The sequence below is a fragment of the Herpailurus yagouaroundi genome, unplaced genomic scaffold, assembly GCF_014898765.1.
Source record: "Herpailurus yagouaroundi ecotype Mexico unplaced genomic scaffold, PumYag 211, whole genome shotgun sequence".
Lineage (NCBI taxonomy): Eukaryota > Metazoa > Chordata > Mammalia > Carnivora > Felidae > Herpailurus > Herpailurus yagouaroundi.
This window is the reverse complement of record NW_024412442.1, coordinates 6,618,410-6,633,711: the sequence shown is the minus strand read 5'-3', so window position 1 is coordinate 6,633,711 and position 15,302 is coordinate 6,618,410. Positions and strand designations below refer to the sequence as shown.

The 15,302-nt window shown below is 50.6% G+C and overlaps 1 protein-coding gene across 2 annotated transcripts in view; it reads left to right on the top strand.

Annotated features, from left to right (window-relative positions):
- SGMS1 (sphingomyelin synthase 1) overlaps positions 1–15,302 on the top strand; it is a 114,937-nt gene that overhangs the window by 77,507 nt on the left and 22,128 nt on the right. The window lies entirely within an intron of this gene.

Below are 15,302 nucleotides of genomic sequence, written 5' to 3'. Positions count from 1 at the left end.
GAAGTCTTCTCTCAAGATTCCATGTGGGCAGCTGAGGGAGGCCGGCTGTTGTCGTGACAGTCCAGCCCCTGTCCTGCTCTCCGTGTCCTTCCTCGGGAGGCCTCTCCTGAGCGTGTGTGGCACAGCGGGTGCGTAGGAGGCAGGGAGAGCGATGGAGCGGTTGGGAATGAACCGGCTCCCTTCCCCTGGCCCGCAGGAGGAAGAGGAAAACGTTCTGTAGAGTCCGAGAGCCCCCTTGTTTCCGGTGTGTGGCTCTTGTGGGGCAGCGGTTTTATTTATCCAGTGTGTTAGGGAAGCGGATCCTTCTGGTTCTGGAACGTTCTATGTAACAGAGCTAACTTGTCACTCTGTTTGTGCTCGACTCTCCCGATTCTTGCCCGGTGTCCCCAATGTGCAAGGGGTTTGCCGCCTAAGAGCACATTTTACACAGCTCCCAGGAGTGAGGCCCGTTCAGCCAGTCATTCCCACAAGGCATTTGACTTTCAGAGTGTCCAAGCCCTTCCGGGCGCCTGGGGGGCTCAGTCATTGGGCATCCGACTTCGGCTCAGGTCATGAACTCACAATTCGTGGGTTCGAGCCCCGCATCGGGCTCTGTGCTGACAGCTCGGAGCCTGGAGCCTGCTTCGGATTCTGTGTCTCTCCATCTCTCGGCCCCTCCCCTGCTCATGCTCTATCTATCTATCAAAAACAAATAAACATTAAAAAAAAAAGGTACTTAAAAAGAAGTAAAAGTAATTAGGACACATGAGAGCTGGTCTCAACAGGGTGCTGTCTTTGTGAAAATGCATCAAGCTATAGTTATAACTTGAGCACTTCGCTTTATCTATTTATGCTACACTTCAACAAAAAAGTTTACGTTTAGAAACCAAAATACTGGGGTGCCTGGGTGGCTCAGTTGGTTAAGCATTGACTTCAGCTCAGGTCATGAACTCACAGTTCGTGGGTTCGAGCCCCGCTTCGGGCTCTGTGCTGACAGCTCGGAGCCTGGAGCCTGCTTCGGATTCTGTGTTTCCCTTTCTCTCTGCCCTCCCCCACTCATGGTCTCTCTCTCTCAAAAATAAAGATTTAAAAAGAAAAAAAAGTCTCGGAGCCCTTCAAGGCATCAGCCTGTTCCTTCCTGCTTCTGTATCTTCCACTCCTCAGGGAAGGATCAGAGGCTGAAGCCATGGAGGATGATTGATTCACTGAGAGGTAACATCACTAAAATTTGGGCCACACCCCGTGATCACAAGCCCATCGGCAGGACGCGTGAGGTGCAAACCTTGACACGATATTGACACTGAGACGCATGCTGCCCTTCTGTCGCCTGTGGGTGTCCTTTACTGTTAAACAGAAGTTTAACTTAAGTAGTTTTTTACTTAAAATATTTTTTTGCCTCCTTAACACGTCCCCCTCAGGTTTGTATGTACGTGTGTTTGTATATACGTATATTCGCGTGGGATTTCCGTGACATCGCTAAGCGGAAGATAATAGTGCCCGTCCTTCGAAACTTTTTCTCCTTTTTTTTTTCTTTGCTTATTTACTTATTTATTTATTAATTTACATCCAAGTTAGTTAGCATATAGTGCAACAGTGATTTCAGGAATAGATTCCTTAGTGCCCCTTACCTGTTTAGCCCATCCCCCTTCCCACAACCCCTCCTGTAACCCTCAGTTTGTTCTCCATATTTAAGAGTCTCTATTGTTTTGTCCCCCTCCCTGTTTTTATATTATTTTTGCTTCCCTTCCCTTGTGTTCATCTGTTTAGTATCTTAAATTCTTCATATGAGTGAAGTCATATGATATTTGTCTTTCTCTGACTAATTTCACTTGGGATAATACCCTCCAGTTCCATCCACGCAGTTGCAAATGGCAAGATTTCATTCTTTTTGATTGCCGAGTAATACTCCATTTGTGTGTGTGTGTGTGTGTGTGTGTGTGTGTGTGTGTACACATACATACATACATACATACATACCACATTTTCTGTATCCATTCGTTGATGGACATTTGGGCTCTTTCCATACTTTGTCTGTTGTCAATAGTGCTGCTATAAACATGGGGCGCTTGTGTCCCTTCAAAATAGCACATCTGTGTCCCTTGGATAAATGCCTAGTAGTGCAATTGCTGGGTTGTAGGGTAGCTCTATTTTCAATTTTTTGAGGAACCTCCACACTGTTTTCCAGAGTGGCTGCACCAGCTTGCACTCCCATAGCAGTGCAAAAGGGTTCCTCTTTCTCCACATCCTGGCCAACATCCGTTGTTGCCTGAGTTGTTAATCTTAGCTATTCTGACAGGTTTGGGGCAGTATCTCATTGTGGTTTTGATTTGTATTTCCCTGACGATGAGTGATGTTGAGCATTTTTTCATGTGCCGGTTGGCCACCTGGATATCTTCTTTGGAGAAGTGTCTACTCATGTCTTTTGCCCATGTCTTCACTGGATTATTTGTTTTTAGGGTGTTGAGTTTGGTAAGTTCTTTATAGATTTTGGATACTAACCCTGTATCTGATCTGTCATTTGCAAATATCTTCTCCCATTCCATCGGATGCCTTTTGGTTTTACTGATGGTTTCCTTTGCTGTGCAGAAGCTTTTTATTTTGATGAGGTCCCAATAGTTGATTTTTGCTTTTGTTTCCCTTGCCTACGGAGACCTGTTGAGTAAGAAGTTGCTGGGGCCAAGATCAAAGGGGTTTTTGCCTGCTTTCTCCTTAAGGATGTTGATGGCTTCCTGTCTTACATTGAGGGCTTTCATCCATTTTGAGTTTATTTTTGTGTATGGGGTAAGAAAGTGGTCCGGGTTCATTTTTCTGCATGTCGCTGTCCAGTTTTCCCAGCACCACTTGCTGAAGAGATGGTCTTTATTCCATTGGATATTCTTTCCTGCTTTGTGAAAGGTTAGTTGGCCATATGTTTGTGGGTCCATTGCTGGGTTCCGTATTCCATTCCATTGATCTGAGTGTCTTGTTTTTGTGCCATGGAACTTTTTCATCTTTAAAATCGTGCATAATGTCGTCTCCCATTTAGAATTGGACTTTGAAGCCATTGACTAGGAAAAACTCCCTGGAAATCTCTGCATTTGTGTCAGACTTGCCTGCAACAGGTATCCCTTGTTTTAAGAAAGCAGGACAGAGAACATGTCACCCCTGACAGATGCGGTAAGGGTTCCTCACGCGTGGTTGAATCCCAGCTAACACGGTGGTGCCTGTGTGTGATACGTGTAGCTGAGCCCCCGGGACCTTGTGAGCCCCCGACAGAGCAGAAGGTCAAGGAGCAGGATGGTAGACTTTCCCAGTCAGTCAAGGGTCTCCCAACCCCCAGAGAAATGCTTGTGGCTTAGAGCGGCATCCTCAGGTGCCACAAACTCAACTTGTCCCAAACCAAGTCACCACCTTTTTCTTCAGGTCCTCCGCGTGCGTGGGCAGCGGCATTGTCTAGAAGCCTACGGCGTGTCGTGGATTTGCCTAGAAGCCTGTAGCGTGTCGACTTGCGTCGCACAGACAGCCACTGCATTCTGGCGAGTCTGACTTCAGGTTCTGTACGTCTTTCTGTTGCTGCCTAGTGATGTGTGGTGGGTCCTCAAAGGGAGGCCTAGTTCCTCAGTTCGGGGTCCTTCAGGGTCTGGTCCCAGTCTGTCCTGCCTCATCTCTGACTACCCCGCTCCAGTTTCCTGGGAACGCTCCATGCCCCCGTCCCAGTGCTTTCTCCTCGTTGCGGGTGGTCTCCCTCGCTGCCGGGTTTTAAGTCCCTGAGGGAGAGGCCTCGGTCCCACTTGTCACTCATCTTTAGGCCCCGCTGCCGGGTACGGAGAGTGACACACAGAAAGTGCTCATTTAAAGTTCATTTGTTCCCTCAGCTTGTCTTTACTGAGCAGCCTGTTAGGTGCCAGGCACTGTCACAGACCCTGAGGCTGCAGCAGAGGCCCCGGTGTCCTCGCCGAGCTTGTATTGTGGCCAGCGGGAAGCAGGCAGTGAGCAAATGAATACGTGATTCCAGGTAGCGTTGAGGGAAATGGAGGAAAATAAAGAAAGCACTGTAACGGGTTAGCAAGGGGATGACGATTTAGATACGGTGATTAGAAAAGTCAGTTTAGGGGCTCCTGGGGGCTCAGTCGGTTGAACGTCCGACTTCTGCCCAGGTCATGATCTCGCGGTTCGGGAGTTCGAGCCCCGCGTCGGGCTCTGTGCCGACGGCTCGGAGCCGGGAGCCTGCTTGGGATTCTGTGTCTCCCTCTCTCTCTGCCCCTCCCCTGCTCATGCTCACTCACTCTCTCTGTCTCTCTAAAATAAATAAAATAGTGAAAAAAAAGAAAAGTCAGTTGAGCAGACACCTGAACCCAAGTGAGGGGAACACCCTGCGGTGTTGGGGGCAGGAGCCGTGCACACAGGAGACGCAACAGGTGCAGCGGCCCCCGGGCTCACTGGAGCAGCAGCTCAGGGCGCGTGCGGCCCACTGAGCTGAGAGGAAGCCGCGACTCAGACGGTCAGCCGGGTGTGGATGGTGGGCGAGCGGGGACGTTGTGGGCCACGGATAAACAGGATGCTGTTCTGAGTGTGGTGACAGGTCGTCAGAGGAGAATGACGCGAACGGGTCACGTCATAAAGGAGTCGCTCCGAGGGGCGCCTGGGTGGCGCAGTCGGTTAAGCGTCCGACTTCAGCCAGGTCACGATCTCGCGGTCCGTGAGTTCGAGCCCCGCTTCAGGCTCTGGGCTGATCAGAGCCTGGAGCCTGTTTCCGATTCTGTGTCTCCCTCTCTCTCTGCCCCTCCCCCATTCATGCTCTGTCTCTCTCTGTCCCAAAAATAAATAAACGTTGAAAAAAAAAAAATTAAAAAAAAAAAAAAAAGTCGCTCCGGCCACAGCATAGAGTGGACGCGGGGCCGGTCGGGACGCATCGCAGCAGCCAGATGGACCGTCGCCGTGACTTAGACTCACGTGACATTTGAGTAAACCTTGTTGCTCTAGAAGCCACGGCTGCGAGTACATGTGGGCTCTCGTATGTTTTATAGCCACAACACTGGCTTCGGCTGCAGAATTTCTCATATAAGGCTTTCAGGTCTGTCTGTGAACTGCTGAATTTTATATAGCATTTAATGAGGAGCTGGAATTCACTAACGAGCTAAGGAGCTCTCACTAAGGAGCTCTCGCCACCTTGCTTGAACATACCCAATCACACGTTCATCCTGACAGGTGTTTTCTCCTGTGGCTTCTTTTGGACCAGATACTTGTCTAAAAGGTGTAGTGCAAGCCCGTTGGGGCTGGGGGTGGGGATTGTGTAAGAACGAATTAAGTATCGCAGGATATATTATTGGCCCCACTGCCGGAGAGAAGATTTGAAGAGAAAAAGGAGCCACTGGAGAGTTGGGTCCTGGAGCGCAGTCGCAAGAGCTCAGTGCTCGAGACAGCCTGGGCCTGCCGTAGAACATTCCGGCATAAAGAGTTAGAAGGTTAGAAGGAGTCACAGAGGGAGACTGCCGCCATGAGTCTGTCCTTTGACGGTTGGGGCCAAGACGAAAGGCGAGGAGGGAGAGGGTGCCGGCAGAGCCCGCTCAGGACCGTCTCTGGGGCCTCGCTGACCTACCGGAAGAGGCAGGTACAGTTTTCCCAGCCGGCTTCCCCGGGATGGCACCCAGGGCACCGGGACGGCCTTCTGGATGGCGACAGCAGCGTGCGGGCGACGTTCAGACCACGCGGGAAAGGACTTGTTTCGTATTCTGTCCTTTGATAAGCGCTCTGGCCTCGCGGGCGGCGTTGATCAGGAGGGTCATGTGCCAGCCTGAGGACGCATCCGCAGCCTTCACCTCGTCCCGCGAGTGGGATCTAATCTCCCGCCGATGAGCAGCCACTGTATTTTGGTTCGTGTCTTACTGCACAGGCTGGACCCTGTGCTATAACATTTACCGTCTGTTCTGCCCCCTTCTTGACTGCCCTGCACCCGTGCTGCTCCTCACGGGTAGTTAATTGGATCTGAGCACTTACCTCTTGGCTCTTCCGTAGTCCCCAGGGTCCTTTATGGCCACGGTTACTGTCCATGTCTGGCCGGGTCTTCGGTGGTTGTGGTTAAGCTTTTCAGAGCTCTGCGTTCAGAGCGTCTGCGATGAAGCTCGTGTCCCCATGTTCCCAGGCGACAGAGTTCATTTTCCAAGTTCCAGAAGAGCCCTTTCTTGAGGCCGTTGCCCACTGCTGTAGACGGACCTCATGCTGAGGACCACAAGGCTGGTCTGCTGGGACGTCCAGACATCGTTCTGTCGATCTGTTGGTCAGGAGGTCCTGCAGACGGTGGCCTGCCAGGGCCCAGCACCAGCACGGCTGAGCCGCGTGGGGGTTCTCTTCCGCCCGGGCATCGTCAGTTTCTGAAAGGGTGTGTTGTCCAAACTCCAGGTATACAGCTCAGAAGGACACACATTCCCCCATGTTGGTGCAGTGCTGGAGTTGGGGCGGAGGGGGGGACACCTGGCTCATTTAATTGACTGGTCGGCTGTCGTGTTCTTTGTCAGCAGTGAAGCAAGACGAGGGCTCGGGGACCCGCCTTCCCGCCTTCGCCCCCCTCTGCACACAGGCTGCGTCCGGGATGTGAGCCCCCCCCCATCTCTTCTCTTTTGCACCTCCCATCCGTGTGGCCAGCACTCAGGGTCGCCCCGTTTGAGTGGCACATTCCAGACCAGCTGAGGTCAAGAATTGGTTTCGACGTGCGTCCCGTCATTTAACCCCGTCAGTCCTTAACATAATTGGCGGCTCCCCTTTCTCAGCGAGGGAAGCCGAGATGCAGGGTTGACTTGCCACAGGTCCCACGGGGAGTGAGTTGGGGCCGGAAGGCTCTGCGGCAGAGAGGCAGTCTAGAAGTGCCCCTGTCCTGTGGAGACACGCTTTCTTAGCTGATGCGGTGGCATGAGACGGCGTGATTAGGACAGACAGACAGACCGAAGACGGATCCCCTGTGTTGAGCGGCAGGGTTGATGTGTCCTCGCCCACCGTGCGGAGACACGTGTGCCTGCCCCCCCCCCCCAACCCTGACAGTGGTCTTGCTGTGCCACCGTGCTTTGTAGGAAGTGCGCTTGGCTCCATGATGGCCGTGTGCCGCCCTGTCACCTCCCACGTGGGCCCAGCTCACCACCGCTCTGGGAGATCCCCTTGGCCACCAGCTTCAGTCACACTTTTCCCCCGGAGACCGCCGACCAGGGGCGCTCAACCTTATTCGCTAATGCTCTGTTTCTGGCAAGTTCTCTCCCCTTCGACTGCAGCCCTCCCACCAGCTGGGCTGCAGGACCTGGGCTGAGATCCTGTTTCCTTTCCTTTCCTGAGGACCTTCTCTGTCCCATTATCTTCCCCAGCGATCCTGACCTCCCAGGTTTCCACGGGCCCCTGCTTCAGCTCCTCTGATGGGCACATTCCTTGCAGAGGAGGGGGCCGTCACTCTAGGAGCTGGGTGGTGGACTCAGTCCCGGCTCTGCCTGACTTCTCATTCCCACGGTGGCTGACAGGCGGTCTCCTCGTATTTTCTCATGTTTACCGGGTTAGATCTCCAGACCTAAATGCTAGTCTAAGTCCTAGGAATTCTAGGGAAACTGGATTCACCCTGCAGAGCTCCCTAAATGCTGGAATCACAGCAGTTTAGGTTTTAAGTTAACATAAATGTTGTAAGAGTTTTTTCCACCAAGACTTAAGAGAAAAGGGGAGAGAGCGAAACTAAAAGTACACAGGCACAATAAGTGACCATTTTCATGGGTCGACTTTTATTTATAACGCTAAAGGAAACTAAGTAACGCAGCTTGCCTCTAGGCAGATTAGAAGTGAAACAAAAAGAAAACAGAAGTTACCTGTCGGGTTGCCAAACATAAACAATGGGTTTGTAGCCCTTGGGATATTTTTCTGTGTGTGCCCAGATAGGTGTAATCTGTACATGAGTGGGTGTTTAAGCAGTATTAGGTTCACCTTCTTTCTGTTTTATAGCACACCCAGGCAAGCTCTCTCCCAGACCATTACTTACCCATGGTCTGATTTGGAAGTCACCGCATTTGTCCCCCGCCAGCCTGTCGGCACTGTGACAGTGACAGGCACTCAGTTACGCGGCAGATCTTACTTGTGGAAGATCACCCGTCCCTGCAGCCACTTACTGTACTAACCGAGTAGATCTGGTCAGGTTGCAGAATTACCGTAGTGGCATTGTCTCCTTCCTGCGAGACGGGAGTGAGGCGGCAACGTCTGTCCCGACACTGTCCTGTGGGCTGAGTGAGGTGACCTGTCTGAAGTCCCTGCCGGAGTCCTTGACACCCTCCTGGTTCCCAAGCCTAACCCACCACATCCGTCTTAGTAAGTGGCATCCCACCCCTCCTCACCACCTCTGTGGCCGCCTTGGATCTGGCACCATCCTCTCTGGGCTGGGCTGTCACAGGAGCCTCCTCCCCCCCCCCCCCCCCCGTCTCTCTGTTCCTGGTCTCGCTTCCCCTGACACACTTGTCAGCCTGGCAGCCCGTGTGTGTCACCGTGAGAGTAAGCAGGCGTACATCCCTCTTCCCCCAGCTGCGACAGCTTTGAGGTCAGAGTGCTCGTGCCGACCCGGGGGGTCCTCCCAGGTCTCCTGTCCTCGGACGTTCTACTCCACCACCCCTCGCCTGTCAGCAGACGGCCGCACACGCTAGCCTCTGTCTGGAATCTCCTGCCACGGACATCCTCCTGGCTAACCCCCATTCACAGAGACGTCTCCTCCGACCCGCGTAGCCCCAGACTGCAGTCTGCCTTCCCCCACACCCTCGCTCAGTTTGACTGCCTCGCTCTCTAGATAAAATGCTCTGTATTTTGCTTATTTGTCTTGCTAGTTGTCCGCCCCTTCCACCGCTAGGCAAGCACCCAGGCAGGCTTCCCGTCCGTGCTGTGCAGCACAACATTCCCAGTGCCCAGCACGTGTATTTTTATTACGTGAACAAATACCGAAATCTTAAAAAATTTGAAGTAATCTCCATACCCAACGTGGGGCTCGAACTCAGGACCCCAAGAGCAAGAGTCGCAGGCTCTGCTGGCTGTGAGCCAGCCGGGCGTCCCTACGTGAACAAATAAATAATAGCAGCGGCTAACGTTTATTGAATGTTGCCCTATGCTCATCACCGTGCCAAAAATTCAGTGTTAGCCACTGCTGCTGGTGTATGTGCTTATTTCGGTTTTAGAAACCCTCTGAAACCCTCTGTGAAAAGGAGAGTGTGTTACTTTTAAGGTTAATCCATTAGCCCCAGAGCAAACATCAATAATCGTTCAGTTCTGCTAGCTGTGATAGAACCAGCCCCTAAAAAGGCGATTCAAGGTGGTAAGTTTTGATGTAGGAAAGATGTGAGTGTACATATACCTATATGCGTCGTGTGTATGCATGTAGGTATTTATGTATATGATGCATATATGTTATGTACACGTAAGATCTATGAATTTGGGTATACCATGTATGTGCTTGCATTATGTGTGTGCCTATAGCTATGTGTTATATGTATGTATATGTAACACAAGCACACATGTGTATACACACGTATATACGTGTACACGTGAACATATATCATTTTTGTTAATAGCCTGAAATACCAACAAGAAACGTAACTCCTTCTGTTTTGCACGTATAGATCTAGCAGTTTCTGGAAGACACTTGATGTTAATTCTTCACGACTGTTCCAGGCAGATCATATTGACATCGTCTCTCATATCTTGTAGAGTAACATTTTTTTTCTTTACCTTATGTTACAGTCTCTGTTTAACCCAGGAAATGATAATGTATATATCGATATATTGAGTGGGGACAGTTTTATAATATGACCTGTTCTTTGCTAATTTCTTAAGCCAGTGTGGATCGTTTCCTGCTTGTAATCAATTATTGTATTAGAGTGCACATCTTCTACATGGAGCTTAGGAAAAAAAACCTAAGCCGTTGCCTTTTTTTTTTTTTCTTTTGCCCTGACCATTTCTTTAGTGAAAAGAACAGCTGGTTGAAACTCCAGAGACCAAGGGCCCATGTGGTTCTCATTGACTGGCTCTGGCCCCAGGCTAGTACTTGAACTTTTTACATCCTAATTTTTCCTCCTGTAAAATGGGACAATAACATATGCTAAGCAGGAATGTGGTTAAAATAATTAATACCAAAGATGTAAAATTTCTTTGAGATGGCTCATTAAAAGGGAGAAAGGCATTCTGCATGCACAGACACCTGTCTGGGCGGGGTCTGTGAGCACGTCTGTCTCCTGACTCACAGGCTGTGCCATCCACCCTTGCGGGTGCCCAGGAAATATTAAATGAGTTACAGATCTTTGGGGGGGGGGGGGGGCATGCACGTTTGCTCTTTGTCCCACGGCATTTACCCTGTCCCTTTTGTGTGTTTCACAAACCTTTCCTTGGATTTTCTTTCCCAAAGTAGTGAGTTAAGCTCCAGGTTTTCATGGCTGTCCGTCCACCTGGACCAGTCGAGACCCGGGTGAGGGCTGTGAAGACACGGGACGGCGGGGGGGGCGGCTCGGTCCCGGGCTGCAGGGATCTGCGTGGATGCAGCCATCCTAGCAGGTGTTGTGAATGTTACTGCACGTGCCGGAAGGTGCAGAGTGGGTGTCGGAGGCGAGTTAGTTCTGGCTGATACATGGACGAGTTTAAAGGACAGTCGTTTACGGAAGGAGGCGGGAAGGGCCTGTCAGAGGCAATAAAGAAGCGATGTTCTGAGGCACAGAGCCGCGTGGTCTGGCCAGTGTCGCAGGTACCACCGTGAGCCTCACTGGGACTCAAAGAGAGGCCCCGCCGTGTCTAAGAGCTTCCCCTGGTAGAAGGGACGAGCCCCTCTGTTGCTAATGGCGGTGTCAGCATCACGTGAAATATACCATAAAGTAGAAGCAAAGTTCAAGAGTGGTGCAGAGGATGAAGTGGCTCTGTCCGTTTGGGGACATCTGGAAGGCTTCGGGCAGAGGTGGCATTTGGGGTGGGTGGCTGGGATTATTGCAGACGGGATAATGGCAGAGGCCAAGGAGAGAGATGCAGGGCAAACGCAAGAAGCTAGGGTTTTAGAGAATAATGAGCGGCTTCTTTTGCCCCGGGGACTGGGCTTTGTGTCTGCCAGGTAAGGCAGCTGTGGGGTCTGGGGGAGGGGACTTTGAGCTTGAGTAGGCAGTGGTGAGGGGCTGACATTATCCAGGGAACCCAAGGGCTGGTGGCAAGGAAGTAAAGGGAGGAGAACATTTAAAACCTGTTGGAGTTTGGAGGGGCACCTGGGTGGCTCAGTCGGTTAAGTGTCCGACTTCAGCTCTGGTCTCGTGGATCGGGGGTTCGAGCCCCACATTGGGCTTTGTGCCGACAGCACGGAACCTGCTTCTGATCCTGTCCCCCGTCTCTCTCTGCTGTTCCCCTGCTCGTGAGTGTGTGTGCGCGCTCCCTCTCTCTCTCAAAAAAAACAAAACAAAAAAACCCCCACTTTGGAGTAAATGTCCACAGAGCATGGGAATGGGGCGGGGGTGGTGAAGACATTAAGACACAAGGATGGGATAGAGCGTACCAGGGAGCTTCTCCAGAGTCTCCTGCCAGAGGACGGAGTGACAGGCAGCATCCTGGGAACCGAGCGGATGGAATGGCGGGCACAGAGGTCCTACCTGAGGCAGGAGGGACTTTGCACAGTAGATTCCAAGGGCGCCAGTGGCAGCGGACTGGGGTTGAATCCGGACGACAGCGGCTGGAACGGCGGGACGTGAGGTTGGACAGAGGCGGGCCGGGCGGTCCCCGGGCCTCCTGGGCTTGGTAAGGGCTTCGGATCGAACTGTAAACGTATTTGGCAACCACTGAAGGGGGTCAGAGGCCGTGTTCTGTTTATCTGTTTCCAAAAACATGATCCTGGCTCATCCGTGTGGAAGGGATTTTAGGGAAGCACGGGTGGAGTTAGGGACAACAGGTGCCAGGTCATTGTGTGGGAGTGCGGGCGAGACGGAACACCGAGGCGTGGCTGCCGTTCCAGACCCGCAGATCGAACCCCAGCGGGTAAGCAGACGTGGCCGTGCACGGTGGTAGACGCCTTTAGTGCTGGAGATCTAGATGGATCTGGTCCCGGACTGTGATAACTAGTGTGCCTACTAATTAGCATCAGAACTCTTATTTTTTAGAGTTCTGGTTGATAGGAAATGTGACGTAAAACCCTAACTTACTGAAAAACCTGAGTTAAGTAGATTTTTAAACGTGATTTAAATGTGTTAGGATGTCACCTCATCTGTAGGTGCACAGAGCGTGTGCTCCAGGTAAAATTGGGGTTCCTTACACAATTTGACACCCATTTCCCGAGTCTTTTCGTGTCGTGTGATATATTTGTACTTCGGCTTAAACTCAGAGCCTCAGTTTCCCCATCTGTGAACTAAGGATCGTATTGCGTTGCAGGTTGCCTTCAGAGCTAAATGGCACAGAGCCTGGCATATGGGAGAAATCTGGCAAAATCCTGGTTACTGTTCGTAACAGCCTGGAAAGACACCTCGGTAGCATTTCTCTGATCCGTGAGGAGGAGGCGAGGTGTCCTTTTGCTGGTGAGGAAGTAATTTTCAAGGAAATTAGTTGCGGTGGCCCAAGTCGCCAGGTGCACCTTTGTTAGAGGCCGAGCACCCGTGTGATGCCCTCAGCGCGCCGGGTCTGCGTGGCGGACCTACGACTGCGCCGCAGACGATGGGTCTCCCTGTCCTGTCCCTGTCACGTGAGCTTCTCTTGTTTATCGCTTCTTGGATTGTTGTCCACTGCCGTGTTTCAGGGCCCGTTGGTTCTAAGGGCCAGAAGCTTCCATAAAGAGCAGGCAGACCAGGCCTGGGCTCTGAAAGCATTGGTACGTTTTCTGGCTGTGGATTAGTTGAAAGAGACAGCTTGTGGGAAACAAAAGGACTCTCCAGTGTTTTAATTTCACACTGTAGTGTGTTGACTTCTTTCAGCCTTTTTTCCTGTAGAACTTTGCAGACCGTTGTGCCAGGTGCCAAAACCCACCTAACTTTGGTAGTATTTATTCAGGTTCTGAGTACTTTTTTCCTTTCTAAATTAGGGATGTTGAAAAGTTCACAGTCCCCTGTTCTAGACATGACATCTCCTCTAACAGGTCTTTAGGACGGGGACCAGGCTTCTCTCCGGCAGGAAAGGAGAGATGACCCCACGCGAGAAGAACACCTCTGTGGTGTCGACAGTTAGCGGTGTCTTGTTCTTGGCATTTGCCGGATTTCTCGTAATATCTCATTAGCACTTTCTCTGTGGCTTTTTTGTTGCCTCGTCCCATTTTTAACTGCTGTAAACCTTTTTAAAAAACACATCTCGAACTTTTGAACCTCTAAGTAAGTAAAACATTCTAACGTGTGAAATTTTTGATGAAGGAATCAGCACCTTAAGTATATACATTTCTTTGAAACACTTTTATGATCTACTTTTTTAAGTTTGTGGGGGGAGATCCTAGCTTAACTTTATATGTTGAAGATATTCTAAGATTAATTTTTAAAAGATTAAGTGATTCTCACAGCCACTTTCAACTCGTGGCCTTGTCAGTACTGATGAAGTCACGTGATAAATTCATTTGATTGTTTTCACTTCAAGTCAAAGAGTAAATGTGACTGAATCTTCGATGTTTGTTACTTTTAATTTTTTTCTTTTTTTTTTTAAGGTTTACTTATTATTTTATTTATTTTTATTTATTTATTTTTTTTGAGAGAGAGAGAGAGAGAGAGAGCACAAGTGGGGACGGACAGAGAGAGAGAGAGGGAGAGAGAGAGAATCCCAAGCAGGCTCCATGCTCCGTGTGGAGCCTGACGCGGGGCTCGATCAGATGACTGTGAGACCTTGACCTGAGCCTAAATCAAGAGTCCACCACCCAAGCTCCCCTTACTTAAAATTTTTTTTTTTTAATTTTAATTGTAGTCTTTACCCAGATTAACTGGTAGCAGTCACTTTGTTTTTCTACCCCTAGAGAGATAAACAGATCTGAATAAACAGTTTTGTGTCTTAGGTCTTTCCTGTGTACGTCAAGTGAAATTGCAAATAATTCTGGTTGGTTCGGGCTGGGTGGTGAGAGAGGGCATTTCCTTCTGAAGTAAGATAATCTTTATAATTCACTTTGGTGTTGCGAGTGTTCTCGGTCAGACATTCATGGGGTACACATTGTTCTGTACTATTGTCCTTCTCTGTATTGTTTAATTGTATCGTGCCTTTTGTCGTACCGGGAGGCACATACCTTTACAAGACAGCTCTGTGCCGGGTAAATTCTTGCACTTGGAGGTGGTGTGAACAGCTTCGCTAAGAGAAAGTAACACCACCTCTGTGGTGAGCAGTTCTGACCCAGTTTCTGAAATGTGGGTGAGGGGGTAAAACACCCAGACTCCATCCATACGTCGTAAGTAACATACACCAACAGGTGCAGTTAGGAATGAAATGCCAGTGCAGTCGCGCGGGTTATTTTGTTCTTCTTTCTTACTCCCACAGCTGGCCCGTTACTGAACCTGTTACTTTTGTTCCTCTCGTTACCACCAAAAATACGGGTGGCACCAGGTTCTCTTTCTAGTCCCCGCTGCAGTAGGGATGTCCATCCTGCCTAAGAATCGAGCACCACTGTAGACTGTAGAGTGACTGAACGCCCAGGGTCCGAAAGGAAAGCCTGGCCCCTGTGTCTCAGACTTTTTTGTGTGTTTCACTCCGGCCGATCCAGGCCAAGGAAACCCTTGAACGGCTCATGGCGGAGGGAGGAGCCCCCAGGACCGGGATCGTGGCCTGTGGAAGAACAGGCTAGACGTAGGAAGGGAGGGACCGTTTTTGTCCAAGGATTCCCTGAAGTCAGTACAACTTAATCTAACTGAAGGTGACCCGTGTGGACCGCCAACTCCGTACCCCGTGCATGTGTGTGGGTCAGGTAATTCGTTAGAAAGGCTCATCAAGGTGAAGGACGAAGAGCCTCTGTGTCTCTTTCCTGCTTGTTTGGTTATCCCATCCATGTAACCGTCGTGCGTGTGTGACGGGGGGCTTTCCATACGGGATTTCTGATGCCATTACCCCAGGTTTACGGGTACACAGAGCGCGAGTCAGAGATGTCCGTGGCCTGTCCCACGGCCACGTGGTTAGGAAACGGAGAGGGGCGGCGGGCTCACGTGCTGGCCCTCAGACTCTTTGCCTTGACGTCATGCTTTCTCAGAGATCAGCTCGGAGAATCCCTTTCTGGGACGTACAAGCAAAATTGTTCAGTGTCCTTGACCCATTCCTGGTCAGAAAAATTTTGAATTTGCACTTTAGTGCCATTGTGCTTTTCTGAGCATTTTCCTTCTATGACAGAAGAGACTGCATGCGTTTAAGCACAGACACTAAGGCAGCTGCGATGGGGT